A 15,328-nucleotide genomic window follows, 5' to 3' on the forward strand; every position below is an offset into this window, starting at 1 on the left:
GTGAGGGCTCCAATGACAAACATAGATCAATGGAAGTGTGTCATTTGGAAACTCAATCCCCATAAGCGACACTGCCCTCAGTGATGTGATTTACCAAAATGGTGAACAACTTTACCTAAATTTCCAGACAAATCAAAGAGTATTCTTTGTTTTGTTACCTAGGAAATGCATTTGTGTAAAATTTAATATTTATTAAAACTATGGAAAAATTGCTTTGTACTTACTTATAAAGTTAGATCCTAGGCTCAGATGCAAAGAGATTTATTTAATTTTTTATGTACCTGAATGTCCAGTGGGTGTTAGAAAGCCATGTGGGCAAGATCTCTGATTATATTCTGACATTAAAAAAAAAAAGTCTGGGCTTCCCTGGTGGCGCAGTGGTTGAGAGTCCGCTTGCCGATGCAGGGGATGCAGGTTCGTGCCCCGGTCCAGGAGGATCCCACATGCCGCGGAGCTGCTGGGCCCGTGAGCCATGGCCACTGAGCCTGCGTGTCTGGAGCCTGTGCTCCACAACGGGAGAGGCCACAGCAGTGAGAGGCCCGTGTAGGGCCAAAAAAAAAAAAAAAAAAAAAAAAAATCAAAAAAGGACGTTATTGGTACAACTTGGGAAATTTATAAATATGTACTGTAAATTATTAATGTAAAATAGAATTGTATCAGTGTTAGATTTCCTGAGTATATAATCTGCAGTTATGTAAGAGAATGTCCTTGTTATTAGAAAAGTTAAGATGAAATATTTAGGGGTAAAGTATTAGGATGTCTGTAATTAAATCTCACATGATTCAGCCAAGGAGAGAGAAAGAGATTTTCTTATGTATACACGGAGAAAATAATAAAACAAAAGTGCCAAAATATTACCAGTTGGAGAATATAAATGAAAGGTACCCAGGTGTTCTTTGAAATATTCTTGCATCTTTTCTGTAGGTGTGAATACAGTCAGCCCTCAGTATCTGTGGGTTCCACATCTACAGATTCAACCAACCATGGATCAAAAATATTTGGGAAAAAATTCCAGAAATTTCCAAAAAGCAAAACTTGAATTTGCCTTATACCGGTAACTGTAGCATTTACATTGTATTAGGTATTATAAGTGATCTAGAGATAAAGGATACAGGAGGATGTGGCTAGGTTATACGCAAATACTACATCATTTTATATAAGAGACTTGAGCATCCGTGGGTTTTGGTGTCCACAGGGGTCCTGGAACCAATGCTCCATGGATACTGAGAGACAAATGTATTTTCCAAAATAAAAAGCTGAAGAAGGGGGAAAGCTTTTTGTTGGCTGCAGAGTTTAAAGAAAGCAAAGTTTTGCAGTATGGGGGATAATTCTTTGCCATGTGAGGCAGCTGTATGCTTTGCAGAGCATCTAGCCCTTCCTGAGCTTCAATCTACTAAATGCTGATAACAATCCTAAAGGCTGTGGAGTCCACAAGTGCCCCCACCACATTTCTATTAAGAGAGAAAGAGATAGAGCGAACCTGCTCTTGGTACCTCTCCATCACTGGTGGGGACGCCAGGTAATGATGGGCACTGGGTCAGGGGTCAGAAGAATTCGTAGCCTTTTAGAGCTAAACAGAAATGATCTCATTTGTCAAAGAAGAGTTCGTGGACCAGCAGTGCCAGCTTACCCTGGGTGGGGGGAGATTGAAATGCACAATCTCAGCTCCTACCCCACTACCCCGCCCCACCCCCAAACCGACGAATCAGAATCTGTGTTTGATATTACTGCACGTTCAAATTTCAGAAGCACTGCTTTGGACTGAGGTTGTTAAGCCGTGGTCTCTGAACACGTCCCTGGCATGGCGTGGACCTGGGGAGGGGGTCACCTTCGTTCCTGCTACAACCAAAGGCTCAGCTCCTTGGGCTTCCACTTAAGCTTTGGGTTGAGGAACAAGCTAGACAGCTAAAAACATTTGAAAGCCACCCCCCAGCTCTCATTTTACCAATGAAGAAACAGAGGCCCCTGGAAGTGATGGGACTTGCCAGCACACACTGGATCCATGGATGAGAGTCAGGACTCAAATCCAGTACCCCAACCCTGAGCACAGGGCTCTTCTCACAGTGCTCTCGGCTTGTTTTCCTCAAATAAGTCCAGTAAGAAGCTGGACTGGGTGACCGCGGCTGTCACTGAGCACCGGCAGACCACAGCCGAGCCCACTCCCCGCTAGAGGCTGGGCCGCAGACCCCTGCAGCATAACCCACCCTGGCCTGACAGACTGACCACCTTTATTTTCCACAGTGCCCACTTGCAGACGTCTGGGCCATCAGCAAATACTTGGCGTGTTGGCTCAGATCACTAAGGCTTTTGTTGGAGACCCTCCAATACCGCCACCAATCAGCCCCCCATCCCTGCCTAAGTCCGTGCAGGTCAAAAGAAACAGTTTTCTTTCTAATCTAAACTGAGTTAGCTCTGGGATCTGAGATTCATTTGTTGCATTTCTTAACAACAAAAGAGAAGGCTGTCACGGTGGATGATCCTCCCAATTGTTTTACCTCCCAAGGGCTGACTGAGACATTTTGCCTGCACAGGCCTTTACAAATTATCATCTGCCCCTTAGGCAAAGCCGTCTTTATTAACTCATGATCTGAGGCATTATTAATTTATTACTCTGCTTTGTGTAGTGGCTTGTCTTAAAAAGGCCCGCAATTAATCACATCTCCCTGCTCCAAGAGTCTCAGTTTAACTTCCTTTTATGTTTTTACTCCTATGCACGAGTTTGAAACGGTGAAATGACCCTAAAGCATATAAGAAATCTCAAATTGGGTTTTTTCGTGTTCAAAAAGTGGAGCAAAATCAATTTAAAAGAAATATTTTCTTCTCACTGGGAAAGATTATGACCAAGTTTTATTTATTCAGATACAGTCTTTCCTCCTCAGAACTGGAAGTATGCCCCCGAGGAAGGCACACTAACCAGCCACTCAGACTAAGTCAGTAAATAGGCTGATCCAGTTTTCCTGTTCCAGCTGACTGATAAACACAAACTAAACAAAAGCATGAAAGCTAAAGGGCAAAGTGGGAACTGAGTGTTCTTTTGCTTTTATGTTTTCTGCTATTGTTTACTAACTGGAGGCAGAGAAACCAGTGAAAAGTCCACTCATATGTCTACCTTAAATGAGTTTTTAAATTGTATATTCTTCTAACTGGCTCTGGATAGATCAATGATCAATCTTGAGATTATCCAAATTAGCTCAAGTAAAAATTGTGCAGATTGACCAGCTGCTACTGCCTGGTAACTGGGTCCAAGAATCTCACTGTTGGGCCACAACATGTGCATTTACTCTTTTTATGAGTCCTTTGTCTCAGATTCACACACGGGAGGCTGAAAGCCCAAGAGCACCAATGTTTGGGCTTCACCTCTCATTGAAATCCTGGTTGCCCCATGCAATGGGCTGAATTGTGTTCCCCTGAAATTCATATGCCGAAGCAACGCCCAGTACTTTAGAATGTGACTGTATTTGAAGATAGGGTCTTAAAAGAAGTAATTAAGTTAAACCGAGGTTGTTAGGGTGGACCCCAATCCAATATGACTGGCATCCATATTAAACGAGGAAAATTGGACACAGACATGTACAGAGAAAGACCGTGTGAAGACACAGGGAGGAGATGGCCATCTATAAGGGAAGGAGAGAGGCCTCAGAAGAAACTAATCCTTCTGACACCTTGATCTTGGACTTCCAGCCTCCAGAACTGTGAGAACATAAATTTCTGTTGTTTAAACCACTCAGTCTGGGGTACTTCGTTACGGCAGCTGTAGGAAACTAATACACTCAACTTTCATTCAGGTCTTAAGTTTACTATTTAAGCTAAAAAAAAATAATACACTGGACTGTAAAAGTGACATATACTTGTAGTGAGTAGAAATCACCTGTGAAGAGAATTTGGAAATCTTGGCAAACTCATAGCCATCAGGTAGGCAGATTCTTGCCAGGGACTTGGTAACTGACCAGTTGGAAGTCATACTCTTAAAATGAGCTTCTCCTGTTACAGGAGAGGAAGGGACAGATTATGCATGAGCTGGAGAGGCTTCTCTGAGTTTCTTACCCAGGGGAGCTGACGTAGCCCTATGCACATGCCTCCTGGTACAAGAAATGTGGTCTGAAGATTTGAATGAAAGTATATATGTATCTCAATCACTAGGTGAATTAAGATAATTAACATAAGCTACTTCAAAACTTTAGGGTCTTTATATGAAAAAGTTTGATGTGTCTTTACAATAAAAACTGATGTGAAGACTTCCCTGGTGGCTCAGTGGTTAAGAATCTACGTACCAATGCAGGGGACACAGGTTCAATCCCTGGACCGGGAAGATCCCACATGTCGTAGAGCAACTAAGCCTGTGCGCCACAACTACTCAGCCTGCACTCTAGAGCCTGCAAGCCACAACTACTGAGCCCACGTGCCACAATTACTGAAGCCCACGTGCCTAGAGCCCATGCTCCACAACAAGAGAAGCCACCGCAACGAGAAGCCCGTGCACCCAACAAAGAGTAGCCCCTGCTCGCTGCAACTAGAGAAAGCCCACGTGCAGCAACAAAGACCCAAAGCAGTAAAAAAAAAAAAAAAAAAAAGATGTGGCTCAGCAGGAGTTCTCCTCGATTCAGGGATCCAGGATCCCTCCATTCTGTGATGCTGCCATGTTAACACGGGGCTTTCAAGACAAATACTGTATGATATCACTTATATGTGGAATCCAGAAAATACAACAAATTAGTGAATATAACATAAAAAAGCAGACTCAGATATAGAGAACAACATAGTGGTGACCAGTGGGGAGAGGGAAGGGGGGAGGGGTGGTGTAGAGGGAGAGGATTAAGAGGTACAAACTGTTAGGTATAAAATAAGCTACAAGGATATATTGTACAACACAGGGGAAAGAGCTGATATTTTATGACTATAAATGGAGTATAACCTTTAAAAATTGTGAATCACTATACTATACACCTGTAACTTATATAATATTTTATAGCAACTATATTTCAGTAAAAAAATAAATAAAATTTTAAAAAAGAGCCTTTCAAGATCACCATGGCAGGGGGAGAGAAAGAGAGCATACAGCCCAGCTTTTAACTGCCTAAACCCAATGTGACAATATGCTTATGACCCATTTGTTTCAACTAACATCAAGGGTAGTTGGGAAATGTAGGGGAGCACTTAGAATGTTTGCTGAGCTATGAGGGTTTCTGTCACATTTTTTGAACTTTCATTATGTACTAGCTATAGCACTAAGAACTTTACATATAGTGTCTTGCTTCATTCTTTTTTAATAAATGTGGAAACTGAGACTTAAGAGCTTAAGTTGCCCAAGGTCAAATAAAAGTAAGTGGTAGAACTCACATGGGAATTCAGATATGTCTATTTCCAGAAGTCCATAGCCCTAGGCTATACTGATGGGAAATTTTTTTACTAAATATCTCAAAGCCCTTATCTTTACTTTTATTTGTCTTCTGAATCACTCTGAAAACTGAGGGGGGAAATGAAAGGTTAAAATCCTGAAGTATGATGTCTGCACCATTCAAATTATCTGGGTGACTTGAAGATATGGAGACTTGGGTTTAAGACTGGTGATACTCTTATATCAAGTGCAGCATTTTATTTTTAATGTGAAAACATTTCACTGAGATAGTATTTCCTCATCTGCTTTGCTTTATTTTAAAAGGAAGATGTTCAGATGTTTCACACACTTTCGGCAGATCGTTCCCAAAGTTTCAAAGAAACGAATAATGAAGTAAGATGATGGCACACAGCTTACAGGGTTGAAATTTCATGTACACCCCCAGAAAAGGAGATGCTGCCCTCAAGATAACCTGTGACTCATAAACTAAGAACTGTGTAACGCTGAATAGTCAAAAAAGGCCTGAAAAAATACCAGAGCAGGGAAAGGTCACTGGCCCCAAACAAATCAGACTCACCGAACGTTGATCAGACCCATGTCTTCTTCATGGCTGAAGTGAATTCTCCTTGCCTATTTGAGTTGTGATGGAATATCATTTTTAAATCATTGGTCATCTTTAAAATATGGTCTTTGGCTTTGGCCCCAAACCCACTCACCCATTTGGTTTGAACACTCAATAACTTCAGTAACTCAGTGATTTTATTTTTTTTAAGTTATTAAGAGACACATTTATATGGCTCAAAACAATACTCTGACCTGTGAGACTTGCCCTTAATTTGACCTCGTCTCCAAGAACCTTACTGGAGACAATAGGAAAACCTCAAATATTCAGACTAATTATATGGTGGGGGAGGATAGAAACCAGATGAAGTTAGTGGAAAGTCTGAGTTGTAAAAGATTTTAAGAAATACCGTCTTATTTTTTTCTGAGCTAGATTCAAAATCAACGTGTTGTTAATAAGAGGCCAATGGACAGATACTCCCAATATTAGTTCCTGCACTGGTGCCAGTCAGTGGCTTAGGGCCCTGTTTTCACTGGTTTGAAGCAAAAAGAGAAAAGCAAGATTTGTGCAGTGATTTGCTCATGGGTTTGAATTTATTCTGCTTTCAAATTCTGAGATTATTTAATTCTTAGTGTTTTTATTTTAATTTTATTTATTATTTTATACACCAGGTTCTCATTAGTTATCCACTTTATACACATCAGTGTATACATATCAATCCCAATCTCCCAATTCATCCCACCTCCACCCTCACCCCCCCCGCCACTTCCCCCCCTTGGTGTCCATACGTTTGTTCTCTACATCTGTGTCTCAATTTCTGCCCTGCAAACCGGTTCATCTGTACCATTTTTCTCGGTTCCACACATATGTGTTAATATACGATATTTGTTTTTCTCTTTCTGACTTACTTTACTCTGTATGACAGTCTCTAGATTCATCCATGTCTCTACAAAAGACCCAATTTCGTTCCTTTTTATGGTTGAGTTATATTCCACTGTATATATGTACCACATCTTCTTCATCCATTTGTCTGTCGATGGGCATTTAGGTTGCTTCCATGCCCTGGCTATTGTAAATAGTACTGCAATGAACACTGTGGTACATGACTATTTTTGAATTATGGTTTTCTCTGGGTATATGCCCAGTAGTGGGATTGCTGGGTCATATGATAATTCTATTTTTAGTTTTTTAAGGAACCTCCATACTGTTCTCCATAGTGACTCTATCAATTTACATTCCCACCAACAGTGCAAGAGGGTTCCCTTTTCTCCACACCCTCTCCAGCATTTGCTGTTTGTAGATTTTCTGATGATGCCCATTCTAACTGGTGTGAGGTGATATCTCATCATAGTTTTGTTTGGCATTTCTCTAATAATTAGTGATGTTGAGCAGCTTTTCATGTGCTTCCTGGCCATGTGTATGTCTTCTTTGGAGAAATGCCTATTTAGGTCTTCTGCCCATTTTTGGATTGGATTGTTTGTTTTTTTAATATTGAACTGCATGAGCTGTTTATATATTTTGGAGATTAATCCTTTGTCCATTTCATTTGCAAATATTTTCTCCCATTCTGAGGGTTGTCTTTTCATCTTGTTTGTAGTTTCCTTTGCTTTGTAAAAGCTTTTAAGTTTCATTAGGTCCCATTTGCTTATTTTTGTTTTCACTTCCATTACTCTAGGAGGTGGGTCAAAAAAGATCTTGCTGTGATTTATGTCAAAGAGTGTTCTTCCTATGTTTTCCTCTAAGAGTTTTATAGTGTCTGGTCTTACATTTAGGTCTCTAATCTATGTTGAGTTTATTTTTGTGTATGGTATTAAGAAGTGTTCTAATTTCATTCTTTTACATGTAGCTGTCCAGATTTCCCAGCACCATTAATTGAAGAGACTGTCTTTTCTCCATTGTATATCCTTGCCTCCTTTGTCATAGATTAGTTGACCATAGGTGCGTGGGTTTATCTCTGGGCTTTCGATCATGTTCCATTGATTTATATTTCTGTTTTTGTGCCAGTACCATATTGTCTTGATTACTGTAGCTTTGTAGTATAGTCTGAAGTCAGGAAGTCTTATTCCTCCAGCTCCGTTTTTTCCCTCAAGACAGCTTTGGCTATTTGGGGTCTTTTGTTCCTCCACACAAATTTTAAGATTTTTTGTTCCAATTCTGTAAAAAATGCCATTGGTAATTTGATAGGGATTGCATTGAATCTGTAGATTGTCTTGGGTAGTATAGTCATTTTCACAATGTTGATTCTTCCAATCCAAGAACATGGTATATCTCTCCATCTGTTGGCATCATCTTTAATTTCTTTCATCAGTGTCTTATAGTTTTCTGCATACAGGTCTTTTGTCTCCCTAGGTAGGTTTATTCCTAGGTATTTTATTCTTTTTGTTGCAGTGGTAAATGGGAGTGTTTCCTTAATTTCTCTTTCAGATTTTTCATCATTAGTGTATAGGAATGCAAGAGATTTCTGTGCATTAATTTTGTATCCTGCAACTTTACCATATTCATTGATAAACTCTAGTAGTTTTCTGATGGCATCTTTAGGATTCTCTATGTATAGTATCATGTTATCTGTAAACAGTGACAGTTTTACATCTTCTTTTCCAATTTGTATTCCTTTTATTTCTTTTTCTTCTCCGATTGCTGTGGCTAGGACTTCCAAAACTATGTTAACTAATAGTGACGAGAGTGGACATCCTTGTCTTATTTCTGATATTAGAGGAAATGCTTTCAGTTTTTCACCATTGAGAATGATGTTTGCTGTGGGTTTGTCATATATGACCTTTATTATGTTGAGGTAGGTTCGCTCTATGCCCACTTTCTGGAGAGTTTTTATCATATATGGGTGTTGAATTTTGCCAAAAGTTTTTCTGCATCTATTGAGACGATCATATGGTTTTTATTCTTCACTTTGTTAATATGGTGTATCACATTGATTGATTTGGATTTATTGAAGAATCCTTGCATCCCTGGGATAAATCTCACTTGATCATGGTGTATGATCCTTTTAATGTGTTGTTGATTCTGTTTGCTAGTATTCTGTTGAGGATTTTTACATCTATATTTATCACTGATATTGGTCTGTAATTTTCTTTTTTTGTAGTATCTTTGTCTGGTTGTTGGTATCAGGGTGATGGTGGCCTCATAGAACGAGTTTGGCCGCTTTTCTTCCTCTGCAATTTTTTGGAAGAGCTTGAGAAGGATAGGTGATCTCTTCTCTAAATAATTGATAGACTTCACCTGTGAAGCCATCTGGTCCTGGACTTTTGTTTGTTGGAAGATTTTTAATCACAGTTTCAATTTCATTACTTGTGATTGGTCTGTTCATATTTTCTACTTCTTCCTGATTCAGTCTTGGAAGGTTGTACTTTTCTAAGAGTTTGTCCATTTCTTCCACATTGTCCATTTCATTGGCATAGAGCTGCTTGTAGTAGTCTCCTAGGATGCTTTGTATTTCTGCGGTGTCTGTTGTAACTTCTCCTTTTTCATTTCTAATTTTATTGATTTGAGTCCTCTCCCTCTTTTTCTTGATGAGTCTAGCTAATGGTTTATCAATTTTGTTTATCTTCTCAAAGAACCAACTTTTAGTTTTACTGATCTTTGCTATTGTTTTCCTTGTTTCTCTTTCATTTATTTCTGCTCTGGTCTTTATGATTTCTTTCCTTCTGCTAACTTTGGGTTTTGTTTGTTCTTCTTTCTCTAGCTCCTTTAGGTGTAAGGTTAGATTGTTTATTTGAGATTTTCCTTGTTTCCTGAGGTAGGATTGTATTGCTATTAACGTCCCTCTTAGAATTGCTTTTGCTGCATCCCATAGGTTTTGGATCATCGTGTTTTTGTTGTCATTTGTCTCTAGGTTTTTTTTTTTTTTTTTCCTCTTAGATTTTTTCAGTGATCTCTTGGTTATTTAGGAACGTATTGTTTAGCCTCCATGTGTCTGTGTTTTTTACATTTTTTCCCTGTAATTGATTTCTAATCTCATAGCATCATGGTCAGAAAAGGCGCTTGATATGATTTCAATTTTCTTAACTTTACTGAGGCTTGATTTGTGACCCAAGGTGTGATCTATGCTGGAGAATGTTCCATGTGCACTTAAGAAGAAAGTACAATCTGCTGTTTTTGGATGGAATGTCCTATAAATATCAATTAAATCTATCTGGTCTCTTGTGTCATTTAAAGCTTCTGTTTCCTTATTTATTTTCATTTTGGATGATCTGTCCATTGGTGTAAATGAGGTGCTAAAGTCCCCCACTATTATTGTGTTACTGTTGATTTCCCCTTTTATAGCTGTTAGCAGTTGCCTTATGTATTGAGGTGCTCCTATGTTGGGTGCATATATATTTATAATTGTTATATCTTCTTCTTGGATTGATCCCTTGATCATTATGTAGGGTCCTTCCTTGTTTCTTGTAACATTCTTTATTTTAAAGTCTATTTTATCTGATATGAGTATTGTTATTCCAGCTTTCTTTTGATTTCCACTTGCATGGAATATCTTTTTCCAACCCCTCACTTTCAGTCTGTATGTGTCTCTAGGTCTGAAGTGGGTCTCTTGCAGACAGCATATATATAGGTCTTGTTTTTGTATCCATTCAGTAAGCCTGTGTCTTTTGGTTGGAGCATTTAATCCATTCACGTTTAAGGTCATTATCAATACGTATGTTCCTATGACCATTGTCTTAATTGTTTTGGGGTTGTTTTTGTAGGTGCTTTTCTTCTCTTGTGTTTCCCACTTAGAGAAGTTCCTTTAGCATTTGTTGTAGAACTAGTTTGGTGGTGCTGAATTCTCTTAGCTTTTGCTTGTCTGTAAAGCTTTTGATTTCTCCATCGAATCTGAATGAGATCCTTGCTGGGTAGAGGAATCTTGGTTGTAGGTTCTTCCCTTTCATCACTTTAAGTATATCATGCCACTCCCTTCTGGCTTGTAGAGTTTCTGCTGAGAAATCAGCTGTTAACCTTATGGGAGTTCCCTTGTATGTTATTTGTTGTTATTCCCTTGCTGCTTTCAATAATTTTTCTTTGTCTTTAATTTTTGCCAATTTGATTACTATGTGTCTTGGCATGTTTCGTTTCTCCTTGGGTTTATTGTGTATGGGACTCTCCAAGCTTCCTGGACTTGAGTGGCTATTTCCTTTCCCATGTTAAGGAAGTTTTCAACTATAATCTCTTCAAATACTTTCTCGGGTCCTTTCCCTCTCTCTCCTCATTCTGGGATCCCTATGATGAGAATGTTGTTGCATTTAATGTTGTCTCAGAGGTCTCTCAGACTGTCTTCATATCTTTTCATTCTTTTTTCTTTATTCTGTTCCACAGCAGTGAATTCCATCATTCTGTCTTCCAGGTCAGTTATCCATTCTTCTGCCTCAGTTATTCTGCTATTGATTCTTTCTAGTGTATCTTTCATTTCAGTTATTGTACTGTTCATCTCTGTTTGTTTGTTCTTTAATTCTTCTAGGTCTTTGTTAAGCATTTCTTGCATATTCTCGATCATTGCCTCCATTCTTTTTTCAGGTCCTGGATCATCTTCACTATCATTATTCTGAATTCTTTTTCTGTAAGGTTGCCTATCTCCACTTCATTTAGTTGCTTTTCTGGCATTTTATCTTGTTCCTTCATCTGGTACATAGCCCTCTGTCTTTTCATCTTGTCTATCTTTCGGTGAATGTGGTTTTTGTTCCACAGGCTGCAGGATTCTGTTTTTATTTTTAAATTATTTGTCTTTCAAGAAATGATGATGGAATAGGCTTTAACAAAAATAAAGAACTTGTTCATTTAGCAAAACAAAAACTTGACACCCCTTTGTCTGACTCCCAAATATTTTTCGAATCTTACTCATCTGTAAAATCTAGCAATGTTGGCCTCAGTGTCTTTAGAGACCTATCTTTCTTAATGAACAAGTAACAGGTTGGTAAATATCTGGATATCAATCATATCTTTTGCCACAGAGTCAGTAGAGAGCAGTGTTTGAGAGCCTGGACTTCACAATCAGTCAGACTTCAATTTCAACCTTGGTTGTACCACTGACAGCAGTAAGATCTTGAGCAAGTCACATGACATCTCTAGACCTCTGTGTCCTCATCTGTAAAATGGGGATAATAACAGCACAGTATCTATTTCTTATAGTTAATGTGAGAAAGAAATGAGAAAGTGAATGTGAAGGAATTAGCACATAGTAAACAATCAATGAACATTATTATTATTAACATTATTAATAAATAAATGAGTGCTTGAAACATGGACTCTTAGCAAGAGTTTGGATTGAACTCTTCCATATATTATGAATTTGCCACACAAACTGTCTCTTCTGGGATGTATCCAAAATGAATTGGTTTGGCCCCTGTTAAATGAGCCCAGCTTTCAGATTACAGCGTATTAAGTGTTGAGACTTTTTTACTTGATTCTCCCCTCTCCAAGAACAAAGGGAAGAAAGCCATCTCTGCTCTCCCCCCACTCCCCATCTTGGACTTCCTGGCACCAAATGCTTTGGCCGCCATGCTGCCTTGGATGCCCCTCATGTCTTTCAGTTTCCACAGAGACACTAGGACAACCAAAGACAGACAGTGGTGGCTGCCCTCTGGGCTCCTATCACACCACATGCAGACTCTCAAAGGAGCTTAGAGACAATGTCTCTTTGACCTTTTCATTTTATCCACGAGGTAACTACAGTGGAGGATGTCAAAGTGACATAGCTGTAAAGTTAGGGAGGAAAAGAGTCAAGGCTGAGTGCATGTTCAAAGTCATTAATTCTTCCTCTCTAAATAACACACTGTATGACCATAATAACTTCCTTCACGGGACTAAGGCAGTTTGCACATATATGTACCTGTCCATCACCAAACATTGAAGCAGAGTTAACTTGGGGATCTAGCTGAATTGTGTCGATCATTCATTCATCACCACCTACCATGCTGAGCCCCTCCCTGCCTCTCATCTGGCATCTCTTTCTGTCTCCTCCCAACCCCCCAGTGCCCTCAGATCATGCTATTCCAGCCCCCTGTTATCTGTTCTCATAGCACCTTGTATTTCTCTTTCCCAGATGTTATCACAATTCAAATTTTACTTCTCCCCTTCCAGACTCTAAACTCTCAGAGTGGCTCAGTCTGTTTTTGCTCAACATTGTATCCCAGCTTTTGGCATGATTCCTAGAACATCACAGGCCTTCAATAAATATCTGTTAAATGAATGGATGGAGGGAGGGAGGGATGAAGAGATGGATATATGGATGGATGGATGGATGGATGGATGGATGGATGGATGGATGGGGTACCCAGACTATTATCATCCTTTGGAACTCTAAGATTAGGATCTCTCACTACTTCCTGTCCCATCAAAATGCATTGCCTTGTTTTCCATGTTTATATCTCCTTGCTCTCTGAGTCTTTTTAATTTTTTAGACACATCTGAATAAATGCTCTCCAGAGCAAAGCACATGCATTTTAACAGGAGTCGTGGTCAAAACAAAATGCCTGAGGAATAACTCTAATAGGCTCCAGGCCTTGTGGACGTGGGGATGAGTAAGAGATTGAGTCACAAGTCTCTTTGGTAACCTCTAATTCAGCAATTCTAGTAAAGAAGTGACTCAAGTAAATCATGGAGTTGGCATAGTGAATGGTTAAGAGCCTGGACCTGGACTCTGACTCTACCACTTGGTGGCTGCGTAACCTTGGGCACATTACTTAACTTTTCTGTATCTCAGCTTCCTGCTCTGTAAAATTGAGATGATACTATTCAGTCCATGGGGTTATGGTGAGAATTAAATAGGACATTCTATCCAAAACACTTAGACTAGTACCTGGCCTGCCTCAATAAATATTAGCTATTGTTTTATATGAACTCATGCCTTGTTTTCTCCCTTTTTTTCCCACAAAGAAACCATAAACTCTTTTTTAAAAAGATTTATTTATTTAATTTACTTAATTTTGGCTGCATTGGGTCTTTGTTGCTGCACGCAGGCCTTCTCTAGCTGCAGTGAGAGGGGGCTACTCTTCGTTGAGGTGTGTGGGCCTCTCTCGTTTTGGAGCATGGGCTCTAGGTGCGCGGGCTTCAGTAGTTGTGGCTCATGGGCCCAGTTGCCCCATGGCATGTGGGATCTTCCCGGACCAGGGCTCAAACCCGTGTCCCCTGCATTAGCAGGTGGATTCCCAGCCACTGTGCCACCAGGGAAGCCCTCATGTCTTGTTTTCTGCCCCAGATAAAATGACTGTGTTGATCACACTCTTCCTCTATCAGATTTCACCATCTGTCTCAAAATCCAAGCCAAAGTTTGACTTGCCACCACTGAGAAAGCTCATAGGACTTTGTCTTTGCTTGTAGGCCTGTAGAATGCTGTAGAACAGCATTCCAGGTGGCCCTGGTGGACAATATGATGTCCCCATGGCGTGGTGATTTTAGAGGGCAATCTCCATGTGGAAGCATAAATTCTGGAATGCATGTTTTTTTAAAAAGTCAGCTGTACAAAGGAGGTGGGCTCTGCTTAGCTGAGATCATGTCTCGGGAGCCCAGATGTAGCAGATGAGGACACACAGACCCCGTGTTCTGTCCAGGTTTTGGGTGCGGAGCCCTGTTTCCAAGGCAACAGTGGCATCAGACCTCTGTCTGATGGCCCGGGATCCCTGGTGACCTTTACCTTTGGCCTCTCCCGCTGCTGATAAGCCTCTCACAGGGCCTCTTGGTAACGTTCCCGTTTCAGTGTGTTTACCTTTATGACAAAGGCACATCTCATTATTAATGGAGGCTCGGGGCGAACGAGCAGCTGCTGTTTCTCACTGTGCTTTACAGACTTCAGAAGCCTCCATTAAACTCCTTGGACAAAAGTGTCCGAGGGGTCTCGGCTCACACACCACTCACCCCATCCCCCAAGTCCTTGTTTACATGGAAAGTGAAGGAAAATGGAGAGCAGCCAAAAAAGGTGAAATTCAAGGAACCAGACACTGCTGCTTGGATTAAAAGCCATACATTCCCTTTCCCGCTTTTACTGAAGCCTGGCTGCTGTTGAAACCTAGAGAGAGAACTTCTCATAAACTGGTGGGCCCGCAAATAAAGGAAAGGAATGTGGCCACATCCCAAATTTCCAGGGACAATGATCTCAAACCTTTTCCAAAAAAGCTCTGTGTGAAATAAGCCAATCACAAAAAGACAAATACTGCATGACTCTACTTATATGAGGTACAGAGAACAGTCAAAATCATAGACACAGAAAGTTGAATGGGGGTCGCCAGGGGCTGGGAGTATAGAGGAGATGGGGAATGTTGTTTAACGGGTAGAGTTTTTAAACATTTTTTTAATTTTTAAAACTTTGGCCATACCATGTGGCTTGCGGGATCTTAGTTCCCCAGCCAGAGATCGAACCTGTGCCCTCAGCAGTGAAAGCGCCAAGTCCTAACCATTGGACCACCAGGGAATTCCCAGAGTTTCAGTTTTATGAAATAAAAAGAATTCTG

The sequence above is a fragment of the Hyperoodon ampullatus genome (genome assembly GCF_949752795.1).
Source record: "Hyperoodon ampullatus genome assembly, chromosome: 1".
Taxonomy (NCBI): domain Eukaryota; kingdom Metazoa; phylum Chordata; class Mammalia; order Artiodactyla; family Ziphiidae; genus Hyperoodon; species Hyperoodon ampullatus.